Below are 14,965 nucleotides of genomic sequence, written 5' to 3'. Positions count from 1 at the left end.
TGGATGAGTTTTAGAAATGATTGTCTTTATAGAATTTGTTTGGGTTAAAACAATATGATTAAATTGGGTAAAATTAGCTCACGGGTTAGAAGATATAAAACTTAAAATTTTTATCTTTCAAGTTTTGAAACCTTGGCTCTATGAAGATATGAAACTTAGAAATAGGGCGTACGGAGATATCTTCCCTTTTTTAAAAAGTTTGTTTAGGCTAAAAATGAGGTAAAAATGGATAAAGTTGATCTAGGAGCTTAAAAGATATAATAGAAACTTTACCTATTTTTATCTTTTTTTTTAAAAGTTTGTTTAGGCTAAAAAGATGATGTAAATATGGATAAAGTTGGTCTAAGGGCATAAAAAATACAATAGAAACTTTACCTATTTTTACGCATCTTTTTAGCCTAAACAAATTGACATTATTTTTAAGTTTTATTTCTCTATAGACCAACGTAAACAAATTGACCCTAGGTTTCAACAAACCTATCTAGAAGCCGATTTTATCTATTAGATCAATTAATACCAACTTTTACCTATTTTTACATATCTTTTTAGCACAAACAAATTTTTAAAATAATCCTTTTTAAACCCACTCTAGATCCTTTAAGACCAGCTTTTACCTATGTTTACCCATCTTAAAACCACTCTATCTCTCCGCATGAATCTCCCACACCTTTCTTTTTCTTTATTCCCTCAATTCTCTCACTCCATATCTATCCCAAATTTTTGAGAGAGAGGTGTTTGGGAGTTTCACGTGGAGAGAGAAAGTGTCCCCCAATTCTTTTTCTCTTCCCATATCTATCTAAAATTTGTGGGGAGAGAGAAAGTATCCCCTAATTCTTTTTCTCTTCTCATATCTATCCAAAATTTGTGAGAGAGGTGTTTGGGAGTTTCAGGGGTAGAGGGAAAGAGAAATACATGAATAAAGAGCATTTTTTTTTAAAAAAAAAAAAATTGGTTAGGTTAAAACGATGAGGTAAAAATGGATAAAGTTGGTCTAGGGACTTAAAAGTTATAATACATAGAATGTATCTATGGATAAATGAAACTTAAAAATAGGGTATATAGAGATATTTTCCCAAAACTTAATTAACAATAGTAGATGTAGCATTAAGTTAATGGAATAATCTACTAAACCTTCTTGATATATTTTTAAGTTAATGGAGGAATTTACTAAACCTTATAGGGCATATGGATATATTTTCTCAAAACTTAATTAACAGCAATAGATGTGGCATTAAGTTAATGGAATAATTTACTAAACCTTCTCACTTAGATATATTTTTAAGTTAATGAAAGAATTTACTAAACCTTTATATTTATATTTATTTTATTTATAAATCATATGAATATGAAATTTAATACGTGTCATCATTACAATAGGGTATATACTTAAAAAATATTAAAAACTATTTTTGATAAAAATAAAATGATCTAAATATTTCTAAAACTCTTATTTTGGTTATTTTATTTTATTATGAACTTTTTTGTATAGATATATATATATATATATATATATATATATTATTTTTAATTTTCATTTCTTGATAAACCCAAGGTTTCAAAAAATATCTTCTAACCCCCTGACCACTTTAAACCTATTTTCTAACCTAAACAAATTTGAGAACGACATGATATTTCTAAACCAAATCCTTTCTTTCTCTTCACTTATATACCCAAACTTCTCGCTTTCCCGCTCTTCTTACGTCTCTCTCGCCTCCCATGTTTCTCCAAACACCTCTGTCTCTCCTCCCGGTAACCTCTCACCTCCATGACACCCTTCTCTCTCTCTAAAAGTTTGGGAGGATGGCATTTAGAAAAGACATGTTTTTAAGTTTGTTTGGCCTAAAGACTCAGTTTTAAATTAGCTCAGGGGTTTAGAAAAAATAAAATCAATAATTTTAATAGCTCAAGATATCTTTTAAAACTTTGGGTCTATTGTGAAATAAAACTTAAAAATAAGGGGTATGGAGATATTTTCATATATATATATATGTGTGTGTGTATGTGTGTGTGTGTGTATGTGTGTGCATCGTATGGTCACGATTGTCCAGTAGTGTTTCAATTTTCAATTTTTTTTTCTGTAAATCCAAATTACTTGAAATTTGAAGCATGTGTACATCTTAGTGAGGTGCACCTAATAAAAATATGAAAAAAATATTTTGTAAAATTTAAATTTTACGGGGGTATTTTAATCAATTTATATTTACGAATTTTTTTTTTTTATATTTTTATTAGATTCTCTAATTTTTGATGAACACACGTTCCAAATTTCAGATCATTATGATTTGTAGAAAAAATGAAAATTGAAACGCTACCGGACAACTATGACCGTGCGATGAACTTTAGACAATGATGAGCATAGGCGAATCACTGTTCATTTTCGCCTATAGGCGTTGTGTAGTGTTTTCCATATATGGAAAAGTCTTATATATTTGTAGGTGCAAGTTTAAAAGATAAGTGATGCCCCAATTTTGGTTTGAAGTATGTATAGGTGTGAGATTGGGATTGAGTTAGCTATCTATTTGATGATGGGGAGATAGAGGAGGTAAAAAAAAATAGGGCAATGATTTCATGCACCTCTTGTATAGTAATATGATGCAATAGCCTTAAAAAACCATCTTATGGCCATTTGTTTAATCTAAAATTTGAAAGATATACTCTTTTCATTCTAATGAACAAGCACACAAAAAGGAAAAATTGAAAATGCAACCTAGAAAGTAATTTTTTAGCCCAATTAACATAAGTCGTTCATTTTGGTGAGATGATTAGATCTAGGTTTAAGAAAGATTTTTTCATTTCCAATTTTTTTAGATGGTTTTATTATCATTAGATGAACAATGTTAAAAAAGAAAAAAATGATTTTGAATTTAGAAAGACTAAGATATTGAAATTAACAAAATGAATGGTCTAGATTCGTTTTCGGATGGGACTCATTTTGACCATATCTAGGGTTCAAATTGAACTTTTGTTTTGGAGGGAGCTCATTTTCTGGGGTCGTGGAAGTAGCACCCCGACACCTTAGTCAGCATGTTGAGATTTTCATTCCCACTGACACCACCCCCTTACATCTTTAAAAAATTGACTCCTTAACTATTTGAAAAAATAGATCGGTGCACGTTTTCCCCACTTATATATCTTAAAAAAAAAAAAAAAACACTAGTTCACTAACAAACATACAAGTGAACTTTGGGTTCAGAAAACCATGCTCCAAAACCGGTTTCACACAAAATTATGTCTAAAACGTGAACTTCTCAAAGGCTTTTTTGCCTAATATAAAAACATATTTTGGTTCTAAAATTGAGATTTGAGTTGAGTATAGTTTGGGAAATATAACAAAATACAAAAATAGAGACTTGAATACAAGGGTGTGCTTTTTAAAGACATCAACCTTGAAGAATTAAAGGTCCACCTCCAAACGGGAAGATGCAATTCTAATGTCGGTTATATCTCGAAGTAATGAAATTCATTTATACTGCAAATTATGAAAGCTCAAGCTTAAAAAATAATACAGATCAAGTAGATTCGTAGATACATACAAATTTAAAAAATAGATGGGCCTAGAAGATGTAATTCCAATGTCGGTTATATCGCGAAATAATGAAATTCATTTTTACTACAAATTATGAATGCTAAAAATCAAAAAATGGTGCAGATCAAACAGATTCGTAGATGCATACAAATTTAAAAAATAAATGGGCCTTGATACACTTGAAATCCCTTTTTCTATATCTATATATTTTGGATGAAGATGATCAATTGGAGGGTTTTAGCATCGAAGCAACCTTTTTGGTGATTTTTTAGATACGCCTTTCGAATGTAGTCAATCCATATCAATCTAGGCACCTTCATCTCCTCTCTCTATCTGCTCCCATCACTCCTTTCTCTACAAGCTTTCTTCATCTCTCTCTGCTTGCCTCCATCTCATCTCTCTCACAATCCGATTGCTACCTCTGTTATGGCATCCTCACCTAATTCTTTGTCATCTTCCTTATGGTTGTATGGTAATTTAAGGTTTCTCTATCCATCTACAAGACCTCTTCATGGTGTTTAAACCAGTTTGCCGAGACTCAGGTAACTCGTCCTCGCCTTATGGGCGAGGCAAGTTCCGAGTTACGTGTACAACTCTCCAGGCAAATAAATGCCGAAAGAATACATTAAAATGTAGAAAAAGAAGAAGAGAAAACAATAGTATAATGTTTAGAGATACTTCTTTACAAGATTTTGCTATATTTTAAGATCATTTGGGAACTTTCATACTTTTCCCTTTTTTTAATTTTTTTTGGAATATCCAATTTATAAATCCACTTTTTCAATAATCCATATTGTATATTTTTTTCATCGTATTTAGTCTCCTAATGGTTCTATTAATCTTTTTAACTTTTTTTTTTCATATAAAGATTTTTTAGAGATTTTATACCTTTTTTTAGGTTTTTTCAACTTTTTCAATTTGGCCATGGGACGAGTACCTTGTCCAAGTTGATTTTCTGTACACTGGTTTACATATAGGCAAACCCCCAAGTGAATCTAAGACCAATATTTCTGTCATGGCTTGAGGAGAGGAGATCAGTGAATCTACGACCAGTATTTCTCTCATGGCTCGAGTAGAGGAGATCTTTGTGCTTTCAAATTTGAGATAAAACTTCAAGTGTGAATTGGAGAGAAAAAATTCAAAGGGTATATCTCTGTTAGTAAAATGGATGCATCTCCTATTGAATAGTTAGGATTGGCACTGCAAGTCGGTCGTATTAGCCGGTGTATGCATGCTGAAATCAGCTCATAAACAATCAATCTCGGTTTCCACTTTCAGAATTACTAGAAATTTTCCGAGTTTATCTATTTTTATTTAAAAGGAGTGAAGAAACATGACTATATTGATGTTGCGTGCTTAAACCCTATTTAATAGGGTATGAGGTCTAGTCGATGGGACTGACCCTAGATTTGTTGCCCAACAAAATAGGATTGCAACATGGACATGTCAAAAAAAGTAATGGTGAGGCACTCAATGTGATTCAAATATCATGTGGACCTAAGTTGCTCTCTCAAATGAGAGATGTGGAAACAACAAAGAAATTTCGAATCAGTTGAGCATAGTGCATGAATCGGTAATCCCGGAATTTTGAGATTGAGTTTGATGTTATGAAGATGTTGATTTAAAAATCTAAGCCAACCATGGAGGAAAGTATAAACCTATTGCTCTAAGAAGAAGCATTGTCTAAAAGAAAAAAGTTGGACTAAAAGTTGGACTGTGGACCCATGGAAGTGGATGGCTGCAATAAGGTCTTGTTTACCAATGCTTGCAGAAGATGGTATCATGGCCTGGGAAGGCCCCCAAGTAATGAAGAATCCTGACCACAGACTAGCAAGAATGAGCATATTGACTATTGCTATGAACGAGGAAACCAAGTAATCGAAGTGAAAAGAAGAGAGAGAATTGTAATGAGAAAGTTGAAGAGGGCCTTTGTGTCATGGAGGCCTCTGATAAAAGTAAAGATCTTGATATCCCTTTTCACCTTCCTAGCAATTCGTGGCAAACTAAACTGAATCTCTAACGAAAATATTCTTATGGTGTGAGGTACGGGACAAAGCCGGACAAGGGTTTGTAGGTCAAAGGAGGGTGGCTTCAGGCCTGGGCCTCAATAGGAGCAGAGATATGTACAAGGCATCGTGTATAAAATGGAGCTCGTGACAATGAGCAAATGAATGCTTGAAAAAAGTTGGGTCATTGGTAAATATGGAGCACATGGATCGCGGTTTTTGGTAGAGGCACAAAACAGCGGGAGAAATCTCTCTTGGGCTCGGGGTTGGAAGGGCATTAAAGATTTCTTAGATCACTTCATTGAAAATATCTGGATACAAGTAAATCATGGCAAGAAGGTGTGCTTCTGCCTAGAAAAATGGTTAGGATACCATCCCTTCAGTTACATCTATGCTGAATGTAACAGTTGTTGAATCAATTGTGGGATGGGGCTCGCGGACCACTTGGTCTTCTACCTTGCAATGTTACAGACTTCAGACTTCAAGATATAGTTGCCTATGCCTCTACATTTCTTCCTGATGTCCTATAATGCTTCTACTTTTACCCAATACAATTATGCCATGTTTGGAAGCCAGATAGCCATGGCCTCTTCTTAGCCTGGTCCATGTACAAAATTATCGACACTGATGATATCGACAATATTGTGGTTTCTATTGCTTGCAAGGTTTGGACTATTTCAGGTCCACGCAAGAGGCGAGCTTTTCTGATAGCTAGTAGTGCTTGGAAAAATTATCATAGTGGACTACCTGAAGAGCCATGGCTAACCCATTGGCAACACGTCTCATGTGCACGCAGAGCGAATATGTAAGTCACCTTTTTTTTCATTGTAGAATTGAGCATGAGACATGTGCAACTGACCTGGGTTCTTTTGGTGTAAGCTGGGTCATCCCCACTTCATTAATCCAATTGCTTGTTCACTAGCCCAACCTGCCTCTTAACAAAGAATGGTGTAATCTTATGGTGCCTTTTGTTGCTGGTAACACTGTGATCCATGGTTTATGAAGTCCAAAGTCTTCTGAGAATGTCAACTTTGGTTGACATCTAATGTCGACTCTGGTTCAATTTTAATCTTTTTTATTTTTAATCTTTTATCTCCTTTGGCTCTGACCAAAATGAACTGGACCTTGAGGTCAAGGAATTTTTGAAGGTTCAAGTGTGGTGTTTCTTCAAGGGTCCCAAGTAGATGTCATCCAGGGTCCAGTGACTTCTAGGCCAGATTCTCTACAGATTTGACTGAGAGGAGATTTGCATATACTTGTGAGGTAGGAGGGACATAGGAGTGAGATGCACAAAATGTACAACAAATTTGAAGAGTTTGAGAACTCGGTGCACATAGGAGTGAGATTTTTTTCTTTTTGTGTCCCCGAATGTTCTCATTGGACTATTATGACCCATATTGATGGGTCCTTTAATGGACTATTTGAATTTGTTCAAAATGAAAGAGGAGATTTTAAATAATTCCCTCTAAGGTGTAGTTTGATGAATTTCCCTTTATTTTTTATTTATACATCTTGCTCATCATCAGCCATGAATTTTCCTCACTAAACATCTCGTCAGAAATCGAATCAACATAATTCATTTGCAAAGGGGAATCCACCTTAAAACAAAATAACTCCATCAAAGCAAGACAATTACAACTTAAAGAAGAAAAAGAGTAGATTAAAAATCTAACATTACTAGCTTCACTAGGTTCTTCAGCCCTCGTTTATGAAGAAATCCCATAAACTTTTAGCTGAGAAATCAGTCTACAAGCGCCGCAACAAAGTTCGAATCCAGAAAACCTGCAAGCTAAGATCACGCTTCTGAATTATTTCTCCGAATCCATTTATTTGCCGAAAATTTCAATACAAAACAAGCCTCCCTCAGAATTCATTAGTAAGACATGTTGTTGTAGCAGTCCAGTTTAAAAATTCGGAAGTCACGGATACCCGAAACCAACCAAAGGATCTCAGGGTCCATTTTGAAGCCCTCACCATAGAAGAGAATGAAACTATCGAGCTCCTTACAGGCTTTGAGAAAATGGGCCACATCTTCTTTGTAAATGTACAAGAATTCAAGGACTAAGGCCTTGATCCCTTTCACATGCTTGGCAATGTGAGCTATGTCTATGTCATAGAATGTATATCCCTTCAGTTTTAGCTGGCGCAGGCTCCTGCAACTTCTCTGTAACTCTGGCCATGCATCATTTGGAAGATCATTACTCAAATTCAGTGAGAGAGTTTCTAGCTCTGAACAGCTTTGAAAAGCTCTGAATAGAATGTCACGGCATAATAATTGATCACAATTTGTGAATGTCACTGACTTTAAGCTTGGACACCTACAGCCATGGTTCCAAATAGCACAATCATAAATATGGAAAGTTAATATAAGGTTGCAGTCTTATTTATAAAAGTAAGGTTGTACTAATCTAACGTGCTTCCGTTTTCTTACAACAAGCAACGGCTAGCCTAACATGAAAATGGATGCGCGTTAACGCATATCTATTTTCTTGCTTGCATTCGTTGGTTTGCTTTTTACCATGTAGTTTTTTGACACTTCGTATTGTACACTTCTTCAATTTGGGCTTTGACAAGACTTGGCTACCTTGCGGATCGATTTGATGCAACGAGCAAAGCTTAATAGTGGCTTGCCTATGTGTAGCCTATGCGCAACATCAAATCACTTGCTCCTATGCATAGTAGCGAGTACTTTGATATGTGTAGCCTATGTGGAACATATAATCGCTTGGGGCTTGCTCGTTGCCTCTATTAGCTTTCTTCGCATAGGCTACACGTCAAATTGCTCAAGAAGGCTAAGTCTTGTCAAAGCCCTCAACAGCGAGGTATAGAAGTACGGTTACACTAATCTATACTGTCTATTTTATTTAAAATGATGTAAGTTTGATAATGCCAATGTGCCGCTTTTTGATAATATCCTAAAAATGGACTTAACTCTAAAAATAAACTTACCACGCATACAAAAAAATATATATACAAAGAGATCATTTACTTTTGGTACAAAAATGTCACAAACACTCTGATCCATTAGATATCAAATCCGGTGGTTGTAAAGTATAATTGACTAGACTCAAAGTTCAAAAAGAAATTTCTTGAATTTTGTTGAACACTCCAAGCCATCCAATTTGACATATAATGGCTAGAAGTAATTGTGACATCTTTGTATCAAAGATAAATGATCTCATAGTACACAATCTTTTTTACTTACTACCGATTAACAATTGTCATATATCGTGATGGAAAGGGCCTAGAGGCTATATATATAATATTATTTATTCCTAGAGTACATTTTGTATAGGGATTGTATACCATAAAGCCATTTATCTTTGTTACAAGGATGTCATAATCACTCCTAGCCTTTAGATGTCAAATTGGGTGGGCCTAGTCAATGACACTCTTACCCCCTGATCTGAAATCCAAAGTACCAAAGTGCTTGTGACCCAATATATCTAGTTTCGAATTAGAAAAGAAAAAAAAAAAAAAAAAAGTAGCACCATTCCACATTATATAATTATGTTATTTTATAAAATTAGGGAATTATTATGTCAAATTACTCTAAAAAAAATTAATCAGGTGGTTAAATCAACAGTTCCTAATAAATGGTTAAATCAACAATTCCTAATAAAGTCTTACTTTTATGGGGGTATGGAAGGGGTTCCTCCAAAACAAAGACGTCCTAGAAATTTTTTTAATTAGGTACCTCTTGTGTAGTTTTGTTAAAATATGCTTGGGCTTTTCATAAAAAGCTTAATTTCGTCCACTTAAAGTCACTTTGCCAAATAACTAACAGGGTTATATACAATGAGACTATTTACCTTTGGTACAAGGAGGTCACAAATACTTGCAACCATCCAATGTGAAATTTGATAGCTTAAGTGTGTTACAAAGTTCGAGAAAATTTCTTTTGAAGTTTGAGATTGGTCAATGAAATAAATACAACCATCTAATTTCACATTCAATAGTCAAAATTAATTGTGACCGCCTTGTACCAAAGATAAATGACGTCATCATGTGCTGTTACATAATTTAAATACCCTTTTTGGGCTCCAAATACAGAATAATGTTTTCATTAAAAAAATCTAATTTGACGTTTGGAGCCTTAAATTAAGTTTGATACTAAGGGGACTAGAGAAATTTATTATTGGGAAAATTTTGTACAGAATCCTAATTCCCTATCTTATTTCATAATAGACCCTCATTCCATTTTTCTTTCAAGCGACAAAAAAAACCCCTAAGGATTCCACCTTAGCCCCTCATCTCCTATCTTCCTCATCTGTTCACTTTTGACCATAAAAATTAGCCCCAATGAACTTTTTTATATCATTTCAACCCAATAAGAGAAAGATAGGGAGCCCTAAATGTGGTATTGAGGGGCTGAAAAGGTAAAAAATATAATAAAAAAAAATTTTTGAAATGTTTTTGGGTTAAAAGATATAATGGGGTGGGTTAAAGAAGTTTTTAGGTTGAAAAAGTTTTTGAAATAGAATGTTTTTGGGTTGAAATATAATAAAAAGGTTTGTTGAGGCTAATTTTTATGGTCAAAAGTGAATAATGAGGGAGATAAGAGATAAAAAGATATGGTAAAATCTTTAGGAATTTTTTTATGGAAAAAGTTTATATAAGGTTGCAACCTTATATGTAGAACTACGGATGCACATAAAAAATCCATCGGAAAAGGTAGTTTTAATGTTGAAAAATCCTTTGATTGATCATCTCGACATCGAGATGTATGACCATGAAAAATAAAAAGATTTCTCAGAAATGGTGCATTTTACAACATATTATCTACACCGTCCATTTTCAAGATTTTCATATGTTTATAGATCTACTTGATTTTAACCATTTTTTAAATTTAAAATTTTATAATTAGATATAAAAATAGATTTTGAGATAATCCTAAGAACATTTTACATCAAAATTATATACCATGATAAAATTTGATGGTGCACCTTACCTCTACAGCTACGGATGCATCCATATGCTAACTGCACCCTTTTTTTATACTGCTTGAAAGAAAAATAGAAGGATGGTCTACCATAAAATAAGATGGGGAATTAGAATTCTGTACGAAAATTTCCCATTATTATTTTACATGTTATGTTTGAGACTCTTAGTACCAAACTATTGTTTTTCTCTTGTATTAAGTAGTAAGAGTCATACACTTTTAATTTTTCATCTGTTCAATACTCTTAGGACTGAACTTTATTGAAGGCATACATACATTTGGTACTCTAAGTGCTATATTTTCTACAAAAACCAACTTCTGCACATTACTCTAAGTGCTATAACAATATTTTCTACAAAAACCAACTTCAACACAGTTTATCAAACTAATGGGCATTTTAGAAAAAAGAAGAAAGGAAAAAAGGACATTAACATAACATTTAAAATTTTTAAATATTCCTAAAAAATATTTATGTTAAGTTCTCTATTATTTAAAACATAAATTCTATTTTGTTTTGAGGTTTATTGGGCACGACGCTTCTCCCTTTGAGAAAGCATACCAGAGATGGAGAGAGTAGGGAACATGTTAAATGAGGATAATCAATGGAGAAAGAGAGAATCTAGGCACTGATAGAGAAGAGAGGGAGTAATGGAAATTTTTGAAAGGAAATATGTATAATTTTTTAAAGAAAAGGAAAAACTAAAACTACATATATATATATATATATATATATATATATATATATATATATATATATATATATATATATATATATATATATATATATATATATATATATATATATGTGTGTGTGTGTGTGTGTGTATGTGTGTGCTTTTTAGGTTTTTTCTATATGGAAGCATCTACACAATGCCTATGGGCGAAAGCCTATAGGCCAATAGCCATTCGAAAAAATCAGACGGAGTGTGCTTTTCGACCGCTGTGGTGGTCAAAAAATCATGCAGAACCGCAATGGATGTCGCGCCGTCTATTGCGGGTCCGTTCAATAAACCGCCACAGACATAGTAAGTCCATAACGGTAGCAAAACACTGTAGCATTTCACCTATAGGCGTTTTCTAGGTTTTTCTCATTCATATATATATATATAAGACACTACGCAATACCTATGAGCGAAAATGAACAGCGTTTTTGCCCATAGGCTCATCACTATCCGAAAAAATAGGGCGGTGTACGTTTTTCGACCGCCACAAACCTAGCATGTCTGATAGCATTTGAATTTTAATATTTTTTTTACAAATCATAGTGATTTGAAATTTTGGAAGTGTGTGCGCCTTAGTGAGATGTGCATGACTAATATATATATATATAAATATTGAATGATAAAAATTATGCAAAATACCCTTATAAAGCTTCAGGGGCCATTTTATCATTTTATTTTGTGTTTATTATTTTTTAAATATTTTATTTTGGTGCAACTTGGTCATATGTACACATGCCCCAATTTTTAAATAAATCCAATTAATACAATAATGATAAAAATTCAAATCCTATCAGACAAAACTTTGGATGGTGATGAGGTATAAGTGAAATACAGTCGAACTTCACCTATAAACGTTTTATAGATGCATATATATATATATATATATATATATATATATATATATATATATATATATATATATATATATATATATATATATATATATATATATATATAGGGAAAAACTGGGATTAGCCCACTTGCTCATATGAACATATAAGCCCAATGGCCCAGATTGAATCTGGGCCGATCTGATGATCACGGATGTCCGGTAGTGTTTGAATTTTAATTTTTTTTTCTACAAATCCAAATTATTTGAAATTTTAGGCGTGTTTTTATAACAAATTGGTGAATCTTACAAAAAATATCAAAAAAATATTTTATATGAAACAAATTGACCAAAATACCCCTAAATATGTTTTAGGGGTATTTTAATCATTTTTTTTCCACGAATATTTTGTTTTATATTTTTATTAGATGAAAATTGATGAGAAGAACACACACTTAACATTTCAAGTGATTTGGATTAGTAGAAAAAAAAAATATTCAAGCACTACCGGACATCCGTGATCGTCAGATTGGTCTATATTCAATCTAAACCGTTGGACTCATATGTTCACATGAGCTAGTGGGCTAATTCCACCTTTTTCCATATATATATAAAAAAAACACTACGCAACACCTATAGGCGAAAAATGAACAGTGATTTCACCTATGCTCGTCACCGTCTAAAGTTCACCGCACGATCACAGTTGTTTGGTAGTGTTTTAATTTTCATTTTTTTTTACAAATCAGAATATTTTGAAATTTATAGCGTGTTTTCATAAAAAATAAAAGAATCTAATAAAAATATAAAAAAAATAATTCATAAAATATAAATTAACCAAAATACCCTTAAAAATTTAAAGGGGTATTTTAGTCAATTTATATTTTACGAAATATTTTTTTTCATATTTTTATTAAGTACATCTCACTAAGGTGTACATACCCTTTAAATTTCACATCATTTCGATTTATATAAAAAAAATAAAAATTGAAATACTATCAAATAATCGTGACCGTGTGATGAACTTTAGACGATGTTGAGCATATGCCGTTTATTTTCGCCTATAGGCATTGAGAAGACTTTTCCATAATTTAAACTTCTCAACCGTTCAAATTACAAAGGTTAAAGATAGAGAGAGTTGTGAAGGATGAATTTACTAATTTTGTAGTCTATTTTTTAAAAATAGTTATTTTTTGTAAAAATTGTTATTACTCTTTATCATTAAGTAATGACAATTTTGTAAATATTACTACATGACAATGGGTATTTTGTCATCTCCAAAAATGATAAAGTCGAAATTTTTATTAAAAGACAGTGACACTCTATAAATAAAATTCCAATACACTAACTTCTAAAATGCTATTGTATTTTTGTAAAAATTTCTAATTTTCCCTTACTTAAAGGTTCAATTAAGTATTAAATATTTTTTAAAACAAAAAATAAATGATGTTTTTGATATATATACACCCATCGCAACTCTTTTTAACTTTAACCTTTGTATTTTCAAGGGTTGTTAATTATATATATATATATATATATATATATATATATATATATATATATATATATATATATATATATATATATATATATGGAAAAAGATGGGATTAACCCACTAGCTCATATGAACATATGAGCCCAACGGCCCAGATTCAATCTGGGCTGATTTGACGATCACGGTTGTCCAATAATACTTGAATTTTATTTTTTTTCTACAAATTCAAATCACTTGAAATTTTAAGTATATGTTTTGTCATCAATGCGCACCTAACAAAAATATAAAAAAAATTTATTCGAGAAAACAAAATGATCAAAATACCCCCCAAAACTTTTCGGCAAAACTTTTCGGGGGTATTTTGATCAATTTATTTATTATAAAATATTTTTTTGATATTATTTGAAGATTCACCTATTTTTGATAAACACACGTCTAAAATTTTAAGTGATTTGAATTTGTAGAAAATAAAATAAAATTCAAACACTACCGGATATCTATGATTATAAGATCGACCCATATTCAATTTGAGAAGTTAGAATTATATGAGCTAGTGGGCTAATCCTAACTTTTTCATATATATATATATATATATATATATATATATATATATATATATATATATATATATATATATAGAGAAATATGTTTAGCATATTTTGCATTCTGAACAGGGGGGGCCTAGCCCAGCCTTTCTCAATAAGGCTTGCCAAGTCCCGCCAAAACCACAATGAAAAACAAGGGAAGAAATAAATAGTAGAAATAAAAAGAAAAAAAGAGGTTCGGCTGGGCCGGCCTTGGCCTTATCCAGTATTTGGGCCACAAAAAGCGACGCTTTTTTAGGTCTGGCCCAAGCGGGCTGGGCCTGGGCGCCCCTCCCATTGCCAGCCCTTAGTGAATGGTAAGAGACCATGCACGACACATAGAACGTGGGCAACCGGCAAGAAAAACTGTCAAAAGAGTAGTTTTTAGAGAGAGAGAGAGAGAGATTACTTGACTGTAACATAGCTCACAAGGTTCTCTGTGGTCCACTGATGGGGAAACACAATGGATTGGAGTTGAGCCTGTCTCTTTTCCAATACAAACTGCAAAATATTTAGGAGTTGGGCATATGTCCCACTCTTCTGGCTCCATCTCTGAAGGTCTAAGTGCTTCCAACAAAATGGATCAGTTGAGGCATGATACCAAGACCTACAAACCAAAGGCACTCCACTCAATCGATCATTTTCATCCAACTTTTGGAAGATGGAAACTAGAATATCTCTCTCTAGACTTGCCCAATCCACATCACAAGTTTTGCTTTCTCTATCCATCTTCTTTCTAGAGAGAGAAAGAGAACTAGAGAGAGAAAGGGGACCTTGCTTTTTAGAACCCTTATGGAGACACGAGAGAGAGTGAGAGAAGACTGAGGGGAGAGACACATAGAGATATGAGGCCTTGTTATAGAG

The 14,965-nt window shown here is 32.8% G+C and overlaps 1 non-coding gene across 1 annotated transcript; it reads right to left on the bottom strand.

Annotated features, from left to right (window-relative positions):
- Window positions 1–7,089: 7,089 nt before the first annotated feature.
- Window positions 7,090–14,961, bottom strand: LOC110006702 (uncharacterized). The gene is made up of 2 exons (XR_016042941.1): window positions 14,511–14,961; window positions 7,090–7,850 (listed from the first exon to the last, which is right to left on the bottom strand). It is a non-coding gene; the product is annotated as an uncharacterized LOC110006702 (transcript).
- Between the last annotated feature and the right edge of the window lie 4 nt (window positions 14,962–14,965).

The sequence above is a fragment of the Amborella trichopoda genome, chromosome 10, assembly GCF_054954075.1.
Source record: "Amborella trichopoda isolate Santa Cruz 75 chromosome 10, AtrichopodaSantaCruz75HAP2 v2.0, whole genome shotgun sequence".
In the NCBI taxonomy this organism is placed as follows: domain Eukaryota; kingdom Viridiplantae; phylum Streptophyta; class Magnoliopsida; order Amborellales; family Amborellaceae; genus Amborella; species Amborella trichopoda.
The sequence above is the reverse complement of the archived record's forward strand: the minus strand, read 5'-3'. Positions and strand labels throughout refer to the sequence as shown.